The sequence below is a fragment of the Pavona decussata genome, unplaced genomic scaffold (assembly GCF_977016875.1).
Source record: "Pavona decussata unplaced genomic scaffold, jaPavDecu1.1 SCAFFOLD_91, whole genome shotgun sequence".
In the NCBI taxonomy this organism is placed as follows: domain Eukaryota; kingdom Metazoa; phylum Cnidaria; class Anthozoa; order Scleractinia; family Agariciidae; genus Pavona; species Pavona decussata.
In genome coordinates this window covers 546,178-556,528 of record NW_028145508.1, presented here as the reverse complement: position 1 = coordinate 556,528, position 10,351 = coordinate 546,178, and the positions used below count along the sequence as shown (strand labels likewise).

The following is a 10,351-nucleotide window of genomic DNA, read 5'->3' as shown; positions in this document are numbered from 1 at the left end:
CATGAAACCACTGACACCGTGAGACCATGAAACCATAGAAACCACGAGACCATGAAACCCGTGAAACCACGAAACCATGAAACCATGAAACCACTAACACTGTGAAACCGTGAAACCATGAAACCATTACACCCAATGAGACCACGAAACCAATGAAACCATGAAACTCGTGAAACCATGAAACCATGAAACCACTGACACCGTGAGACCATGAAACCATAGAAACCACGAAACCATGAAACCCGTGAAACCACGAAACCATGAAACCATGAAACCATGAAACCACTGACACTGTGAAACCGTGAAACCATGAAACCATTACACCCAATGAAACCACGAAACCAATGAAACCATGAAACTCGTGAAACCATGAAACCATGAAACCATGAAACCACGAGACCATGAAACCATGAAACCATGAAACCATGAAACCACTGAGACCGTGGAACCATGAAACTATGAAACCATGAGACCATGAAACCACGAAACCATGAAACCATTGACACCGTGAAACCATGAAACCATAGAAACCGCGAAACCCGTGAAACCACGAAACCAATGAAACCACGAAACCCGTGAAACCACGAAACCAATGAAACCAATGAAACCATGAAACCATGAAACCATGAAACCATGAAACCACGAAACCTCGAAACCAATGAAACAATGAAACCATGAAACCAGTAACTGACCATGTAACCAGTGAAACCAGGAAACCAATGAAACCATGAAACCATGAAACCCCGAAACCACGAAACCACGAAACCATGAAACCACTGACACCGTAAAACCATGAAACCATAGAAACCACGAAACCAATGAAACCATGAGACTATGAAACCATAGAGACTATGAAACCATGAAACCAGTAACTGATCATGTAACCAGTGAAACCAGAAAACCAATGAAACCATGAAACCACAAAACCACGAAACCATGAAACCATGAAACCACTGACACTGTGAAACCATGAAACCATTGAACCCACAAACCCTATAAACCCTACCCATGAACCATGAACCAAACAACTTTACTTCCTACGTAAGATTAGCATATCCTAATTAGCATATATTCGTGCTCTGTAACACCAAGTTGTAACCTCCCAGTACACCCCTAGCGATCGCTGTATTAGGATTGGGCCTTTCTTGAAATTTAGGTTGTGGAGTCCGCTGGCACGATCATCAGATGGGAAGGCTTCCATGACTTGAGCGTGACTTGAGGCAATTTTGTGTAGGCGGAGGGTCGCAGTGGCCAGCATAGCTTGGATGCCGCGAAGCAAGTCTATTGCACTTCCAGGATCGGGGGCAGAATGGAGGCCATCATCTACGTAAAAATTGCTGTGTACAAATGCCTTTGCGTCTGAACTGAATTCAGCTTCTCCGACCTCAGCAGTCTTTCGCAGGCCATGGTTTGCGACTGCTGGCGGCGAAGTGTTCCCGAATATATGGACTTTCATATTGTACTCGGTTATCTCGCCGTTTGGATCATTGTCCTTGTACCACAGAAAAAGTAGAAGGTCTCTGTGCTCTTCTTTGACCTTAAAGGAGTGGAACATTTGTTCGATGTCTGCTACCATCGCGACTGGGTTTTCACGAAAACGTAAAAGCACCCCGAGTAGGTTGTTTGTCATGTCGGGACCGGATAGTAGCAGCTTGTTTAGGGATAAACCATCGCATTCAGCGGTTGAGTCGAACACGACGCAGATTTTGTCGGCTTTCTTGGGTGATAAACGGTTTTCCTGGTTTGATGTCTTCTTCTGGAACCTTTTCGGCGTGGTCGTTGTCAAAGATCTTCTGCATCAAGGCAAAGTATTGCTCTTTCATGACCGGTTTCCTATTTAAGGTACAAGTTGTGGGCTTGAGGCGTTTCATAGCGTTCTCGCGGCTGCTAGGAAGATGCTTAAGATCACGGCGTTGAGGCAGGGTTGCCTCCCAGATTCCATTTTTACCTTTCACCATACCATTTTCCATAATCTTCAGAAATGTTTTATCCTCAGTAGAGCCTCCTGGCTTTTTATCGTTATGCGTACGAACGAATACGGTGCGACCCAGGCCGTCGTCGAACGGGCTGTCAATAAGGGGTTTTGCTTCTTGTTCTTCCTATGTTGTTGGGGTGGTACCGTGTTTAAGGTGGAAGCGGTTTGGACAGGGTAGGAATACTGATGGTCTGCCATTGTGAAGTACTTGGGTCTTGAAAACGGAGATCACATCCGGTTTATGGGCGCCGTCGAGGCATGTATTTCCGAGTACTACCCTAGCCCAGGTCTAACCGCTGACCCCAAGGTGCACTTCTGGGTTCGTTGAGTGACTGGAGGACCTTGTGTAGAGGAGGGAAATCTCGTCCTACAAGCAACAGAATCTCCGCTTCCTTGTCGAGTCTTGGAATCTCATCCGTTATCTGGCGTAAGTGTGGGTGTACTCGTGCGATTTCTGGGGTAGGAATTTCTTCGCGGTTGTTTGGAATCTCGTCACACTCTGTAACCGTTGGTAGCTGATACTTGACGCGCTTGTCCAGGGATTCTATAACCAGTCCTTCTGTACGTCTACCTTGGGTCTGTTTAACTCCGGAATAGGTCTTGAGCGTGTATGTAGTGGCTGTAACTTTGATGTTTAGCTTCTCGAAGAGTTTGACTCTTGCTAGGGTGGAGTTGCTTTGGTCATCTATGATTACATAGGTTCTGATCCTGTCATTGGGTGCGCTCTGGACATAGACGTCAGTCAAACATATTTTCGCGCAGGATCGGCCAATTCCTCCTGAGTTTGGACCGCATACTTCCGTACATCTGTTAGTTAACATCGGAGGCTCTGTTCCTTGAGAGGTCCCTGTCGCCTGCTCCTCGCCGTGCTTCCTCTCCGTCTTATTGAATACCCGAGTGTCTTGCTTGGGTTCATCGATATGAAGCGCTGTCACGTGCCTATTGCTGTGGCATATTCCGCATTCCGGAGTGAAGGTGCAGTCTTTGGCGCTATGGCGAGACGAAGAAACACAGCGGAAATAGATGTGGTGCTGTGCTAGCAACTCCATGCACTCACAGTATGGTTTACTTCTTAATTCTCTACAGACTCTCAAGGGGTGGGGACTTTCGTGAAGGAAAGACCACTTGCTGGGATCATATTTAGTGGATTTTTCTTTCTCAGTGGCCTTGGGGCTTGCCATGTCAGCTTGCCTCTTAATCCCCCGTCGTTTTTCACGCATTGTAGCTCAAGCAACAAATCCCCGAACTCTTGAAGTCGTTTATTGTCTCGGAATCCTATCTTTGGGGACGATTTAAGATTTGCGAGGTGAACTTGCGTGACTACTGCGTTTGAACCAAACCTCTCCCCGAGTTTGCACCAAACTTGCATTAATCCCTCCACAGGGTTCTCAATGAAAGCGTTACGGAGCCTTTGTACGAGGCGTTGGGATTCGTTTGTGGTGTACTCAATAATCAGGGAAAGCTGTTCACTGGGGCTTAAGTTTGCTGCCTTGATCATGTTCTCGAGTGACCCCTTCCACGTATGGTAATTCTCTGGCCGGTCGTCAAATTTCTCTATCTTCTTCGATATTAGCTTCCTGCGTGCCATGAATTCAATGTAAGGACCCATGGGGGTTTGAACTGGGATGAGCGCGGATGAAAACGCCGGCGTGTTTGGGTTAAGTTTGCTGGGAAAGGGAACTTCCGGTTTGCAGTCTGGTTCTATAAACTTGACCCTTGTCTCGGCCTTGTGCTCTGGGTGGTATTTTTGATCTAAATCTTCTGTCTTAAAAACGTCACGGGGAGGGATAAATTGGTCTTCTTGAAATTGCGAATCTACATAATAATGAACACGAACACGAACTTTAGGGCTTGCAGACGGTAAATCAAGTGCGTGAGGTGGTTTGTTGTGAACAGAGCCAGCTAACTGATTTAAGTTTTTGTCAATGACCATAGCCTTTGCTAACGCAATCGCCGCTTCTTCGTCCAGGCGCATCGCTTCAAGTCTGGCCTGTTCATTTCTCTTACGCCTAGCTAGAGTGAGTTCTTCTTCTTCTTTTATTAACTGGGCTGAGCGCGATTCAATTTCAATTCTATGTTTTTGCAATTCGGCCTATTTTAATGCAGTGGCGGCCTTTGCTTTTGCCTTTATGCGCGTGGATGTCATAGCGTTGACCAAACCTTTCGAGGAGCTTCTCGTAGATTGTGACTCTAACAATAAACTCTTTAATTGGTCATTAGCATCTTTCAACACGCTGTCTAGGAATTCTTTACGCCTAGCCGCAGTTTCCTCCAATTGTTTTGGTCTTCAATGAACTCGCCTGAACTAACGCTAGCAGCTAATTACTCGGGCCGTAAGGCGGACCGAGTTAAGATTTCCGTAGCATTATCAAATTCTTTTTTCTTTTTGGGGTCGCGATGGGCCGAGAGATAAGACTTCGGGCCACGAGTTATTGTTCTTGGTCTCTTTTTTTGTACTCGGCTCATTAGGTCATGTAGGGATACCCTGTTTAAGACAGAAAGTGATGAAATAGATACCCCGTTCAAGACAAAACACCCTGAAAACCATACCCTATCGGGCCCCACGTCCCCGTTAAGGTCACATAAGGGCGAAAATTACGATCCATCATTGACCCAGCGTCACATACATATTAGGACCGTACAAATGGTTTCTGTCTGTAAACGAAAGGTGAAAACGTAAGGATTAAAGCCCGGGGATTATAAAAAGCGTTCGTATGACAAATGTCGTTTTCCCCTGTATTTCATTCTGACTGCAAGAAATGTAATTTTATCTGGTGGTTACTTATTGCCTCACTATATCTCTGTATCTATCTATTTGGTAGCCTGCGAGCAAGCTCTCTTGGGGGTGGGGGGCGGGAGGGGGAAAGAGGATCCACCCCCAAGAGAGCTTGCTCGCAGGCTATCTATTTGGGGGAATTGGAGATGCTGGAGGTTATCACTGTTAAAAGATTGTAGGATTTACGCACCACACAGTCAAATATGGCCCGAGTTTAAGCTGGAAACAGCTTCTCGTTCTTGTACAGATAAAAGCGTCAACCTGTACGCATTGAACAAGGATCTTGCTTCTGTAATTGCCTTGCGAATTTCTTCCACAGACTGGTCTGGTGTCTGTAAAATCTTTATATGATCTAAGGATCTCTTCCAGAGGTCTTCCAGTGGATTTTCGGTTTCTACTAATCTATTCTGTATTACCTTGAGCGATGGCTTCTCAACTCTTTTGGAGCGATTTGTCCATCTTCAGCGGGGTCATCGTTCTCTGCCATTGTTGAACTCGCGATTCCAAACGCGTCCTCTGACTCTGGTAGCGGTACTTGTTCGGGTGACTGACCTCCAACAATGTCTGCACTGCCATGCTCCAGGTCTTCGAGCGACCAACTTCGTAAACGTGCGGCGGCGAAGTTCTCCGTTTTTACTGTTCCGCTCCCTCGACCGATGTTTAGTCTTAGCCGAGATAGGGCAGTATAACCAGCAAAGCCACTCTTGACAGAATAAACGTATTTATTGATCAAAAACGTGATCATAAACGTGGTAAAAACGGAAAGAACTTACGTGGCTGAGGTTGATTGAAACTGGCGGGAAATAGTTACAATGATAGGTTATATTTGTGAGGATGCTCTTGTCTAACAATTATCGTCCAATCATACGACACTTGCGGGCAGATAATATCTAAAAAACTCCAAAAATGTAAGCGGTGTCTGGGGCGGAAATTACAATACGTTGTAACAAAAAATCCTTCTTGTGTGATGATTGTTGATTAATCATCATTTCCTTGGTGTGACGGCACAAGAATGTTGATTTGAAGTTCATTTTCATTTGAAAAATTCAAGCGAGTTTTTTATTATCTTGCACGCAAGGAAATTATGCGTCACATCGTCATTAAGGTGTAACCAAAAGTTTGAAAATTCATATCTTTTGAACTATTGAACGAAAGAAAACCATGCTTTAAAACCTTATTTAATAAACTATTTAAAAACGTACTGCCGAAAGTAGCTACACTTTTAGTATTTCTTACATCTCCAGTGCGCTGCTTGTAGCTCCTCAGCTTTCATCTCCCACTATTAACTTGGAATAAATCAGCTCTCAATGAAAAACTGAAAAGAAGTCTTATATTTACTGGTCAGAAGACGTGGTCGTTTCAAAGTCTCCCCGTTTGTAATGTGAACTTATTGGGGGCATGCTTTAGAAGAAAAAAAAAAGAAATTTATTGAGTTACGAAAACGATTGACAGATGTTTGGTTAGATTTCATGCATGCGGGATGGATAAGCCTTCCCGCATTGGACATCTCAACAGTATTTGGATGAAACATTTATAACAAAAGCGTAAACGCGAGTTGGATGACACCATTTATATCAATTCAAGAATCTTTGTTTACATTTGTTGGTTGATAAGCTACAATTTAATGCGTTCCGTAAGGACCTGTTTACCCGCTACTTCCTGTCGGCGGACTTGGCAGCTGGACAGTATCTTTTGTGGATTTTGACACACGTATTACAGCCAAAGTCGTCTGGATTTAGCAAATATATAGAAGAGCACAAGTCCTTATTAAGTCAGGCAAACACTTTCTTACAAACCGCAATGTCAATAAAATAAAGAAAAAAAATTCGGTCGTCGCAATTCACGTACGATTTTCACTGGGATACAGTTGGTATCATGTGCACCAGCCTTTAGTTGAAAGATCCCGGCAACCTTAGAATTTTACCAAAAATCGAACGTTGTACATAAAGTAGTTTTTGAGAAATTAACCTTTTAATGTGTCTATCCTTTACAAAGTATGAACGCCTTTGTGACAACTCTTGCCATCCAGCAGGCGCAAGTAAAACTAAAAAAATGTAAAATTTAACAGCTGGTGAAATCCTGTAACGTTAGGAGTAGCCTGCGTGTGAGACTCTAGAACTGGGGAGGGTGGATGGGAATCAGTCACGTGGGAGGCGAGGGATCCGATGCTAGGATCGGTAAGACGGATAACAATAAAATAGAAACACGGTATCGCAGCGCAACGCCCACCTCTACTGAAACATTTGCAAGCAAACAGCTTTATGGTTCTTATGTGTGTAAGTGCTGTCCAAGCGAAAACCTGCTTGATCGTTTCTATTTAAAATCATTTTATCGAAGCCATCTTTGAACTGAAGCGTATCAAGGCCTTTGTAAAAGCAGTATGACCAGTGGCTATCAGGATTAAATTTGACATCAAAACCTTTACGAGCTCTTCTGCAAGTTATTGCTGCAACACCCTTATAACGCTGAGCAGAAATTCTTCTCCTGTTTCTCACCGAGCACAGTTGTACAACAGTACCATACGATATTGATGTGTTGTACTCCTTCTGTAGATGTTCCTGTAATCTCTTGTATGTCACTTTAGGCCCTTGAGTGTTTTTGTTGCTTGTAAAAGTAAAACGCCTGTCCTACGCCATTGGTCAGCACCAACCCCGTGTTCCCGAACAAACTCTTCCATTTTTTCACCTATGTCTGGATACTTAGTAAAAAATGTGGACACCCTCTTTGGAATCTTTCGTTGCAGTAGGGCTTCCTTTGCTATCTTCTTGGATGTTTCTCTAGTAGCAGCCCTCTTGATTTTCCTCCGTGCTTGCTGTATCTGTGCTTTCGCCTTATTTGAAAGAATGTCATCAATCTGACACCAGTCTCCATCTTCAGATTCAGACTCAGTCTCGAATATTTCATTGTCGAGTGCTTGCTTGCGTTGGTCCTCCAAATAGGCCTGTCAACTAACTTCAACTAATTGTTCTTCCTTTTCAGTAAGATCACTAAACGGGATGTAATCAGCAAACTCAATAAGTATTTGATTCAGAACTACTTGGCTTTCAACAGGTAACATGGTTTCAAGTTCCTTTGCAAAAGTAAACCAGTTAAGGTTGTTTTCTCGCAGCATGTAGAGTAGCGTTTCTCTTGAAGGTGCTGGATTTACCGTTGCATTTTTGAGCAAGTCTGTGTCATCGGGATCTAACACTTGGGAACCCAAATTGGCATTCAATTCTCCTTCGCTCCTTGATGTTTTGCGTTTCTCTGAAGTTGTAACAGAAACCTGGCTTTCACCCAATGCAGCTATACCACACTGTTCTACATTAACACAATCAACTTCACTGCCGGCTGGAATATTACAAGGAAACTCTGCTTCATCTTCTGACGAAGAAATCCACTCAACTCCTTCAATTTCTTCAAGGTTGCTCTCCTCATCCTCTCAATCACTAGATGTGAAGTCATAGCCAAGTGTCTGCAAAACTGCCTTTTCTTTAACATTTGCCAACTCTAAAATAGTGTCCCTGATTTCACTTGCTTTTTCAAGGGCATCATCAATTTTTCTTTGTTTAGCACTCAGACTTTGGACTCCGTACCGTTTTTGAACACTCATTTTAAGCAACATTCGATCAGCCTCTGTACTTGCTAGTTTACACAAGGCAGCTATTTTCTCTCTAGATGGTAGCTTCTCCTTACTGTTTGCTCTTATTGACCGCAGAAACTGTCTCATAATAGACACAAGTTTTTGGGCGTCGACCCCTGGCTTTAACTCTGTTGCATACAGTCTCTAGGATCCTGGGCCTTGAAGTTCAACTTCTATTATGATCAACGGCAGTTGCATAAGAAGCCTTGCTGCCTTTGTACTGACGTACTTGATATGTGGAAAACTTCTCATAAAATATGGCTTTAACTCAACAATCCCACCTTGATGAACATAACGGGCAAATTGAATGAGACCAAGGCACTGTAAGCAGTCCTGACCATGCTTTCGCCAGCGGTATTCTTTCCGTGCAGCAATGAATTGTTCCCATGTCATATCATTAATTAACGAAACATAGACACCATTCTCAACTTTATACTTTGAAATGTTGGATAAAGAAGAAGATAGATGTTAAATATAACGCAAGTAGCTATCACTCCTCGCCGGAGCGTCCTCTTTTACAAAAAAGCAGACTTGCTGTTATTGCCATCATGACAAGAATAGGTGCTCCTAGCTGTTGAGTAGACAACTTCTTGTTCTGCACATATGGCATGATAAGAATAGGTGTCATTTAAAGGACTGTTTACGGCAGCAGACTTGGCCCAGAACTTAGACAAACGCTCGACTCTAGGTGACTCATCTGAAGAATGTGAAGAAGAGAGGGATGAAGAAGAGGACTTCTTGTCTTTGTACCATTTTGCCTTTGCTTGTTTCTTTTGAATCAATGAGACCTCTTCTTTTTTTTGCCCTTTTTCTTTGCGGATCTTTGAGATTTCTTCTTCAACTGCAGAGGCCCTAAAATACTGCTTCAAGTGCTCATCTCTAGTTCTCTGTTTCTGGAGAAGTCTCATCCTGTCAGAAAGACTTGTAATATCTGCTGCAAGTTCTTCAATTCTTTTTGTGCGTGATTCCTCAGTCAGTTTTGGTTTCTTAGCACCTTTCTTGGTTTCTTCGATTGATTCTGAGCCAAACACTTTGGACCTTGACCTCTTCTTGCTGTTGCCATACCCTTCTTTACCCAGTTTTTGTCTGGATAAAGAAATAAGTTCCTGTTTCTTGTGACATATCTTTGGGTCTTCCATGCATAGTTCTAATGCAGCTTTGTTCATTTTTCTATGATAATTTTGGGAACCATTGCTATAAATCACACTTTTTCTCTTGATTTCCTCAAAGTCCATTTCAACTGATACAGTTTTTGATTCATCTGATTTCACGTCAACCTAAAGCAAAACATATAGACCCAAAATAAATCCCAAAACTCAATATAAGCAATATTATTGTAAGTACTGCATATTGTACACCCCATTCTAGCAGGGATGACACAGATGAGTTAGTAATGTTAATTTTGTTGGAAAATTAAAGCTTTAGAGTGAAAGTTTACCTATATAATTGATATAAGTACCATCACTATCACTTAGTGTGAAATAAATAAAATAAAATAAAATATCATGCAGGTTGTCCTGGAATTTAGTGTGAAGACTTCAATTCTTACCTCTAGAACTGGTCCAACTGAAACTTTCCCTTCTTTAACCAGTAAGGTAGTTTGATGCCCTTTTTGGACCCCAGAATGGACCTGATCTGTACAGTAATAGAAGTGTGTAAGTTAATATCTGAAGAAATTTTGTCATAAGCAAGTTTCTCTTAACATGCTGCATTAACATACAAATCTTTTAAAACATACAATTATTGTAACCTACTCAACCATGCATACTTAATATAGATGAAGATAAACAAAATAATACAAGGTGTAATAATAGCAGGAAATAGTCAAAGTCAGGATGGATTATAAGCACAACTTAAGTTCATTTAAGGCATTTTTAAAAGAACATAACGTACCTTTAGCAGAAGACACATTTTGCTGTGGCACATTTGCTTGGCTGACCCCAAGGGAAGAAGCAGTCAACAGTGCTGAATTCCATTG

At 42.6% G+C, this 10,351-nt stretch overlaps 1 pseudogene; it reads right to left on the bottom strand.

The window, feature by feature from the left end:
• Positions 1 to 6,982: 6,982 nt before the first annotated feature.
• On the bottom strand, positions 6,983 to 8,766 carry LOC146474066 (uncharacterized; annotated as a pseudogene).
• Positions 8,767 to 10,351: the final 1,585 nt, after the last annotated feature.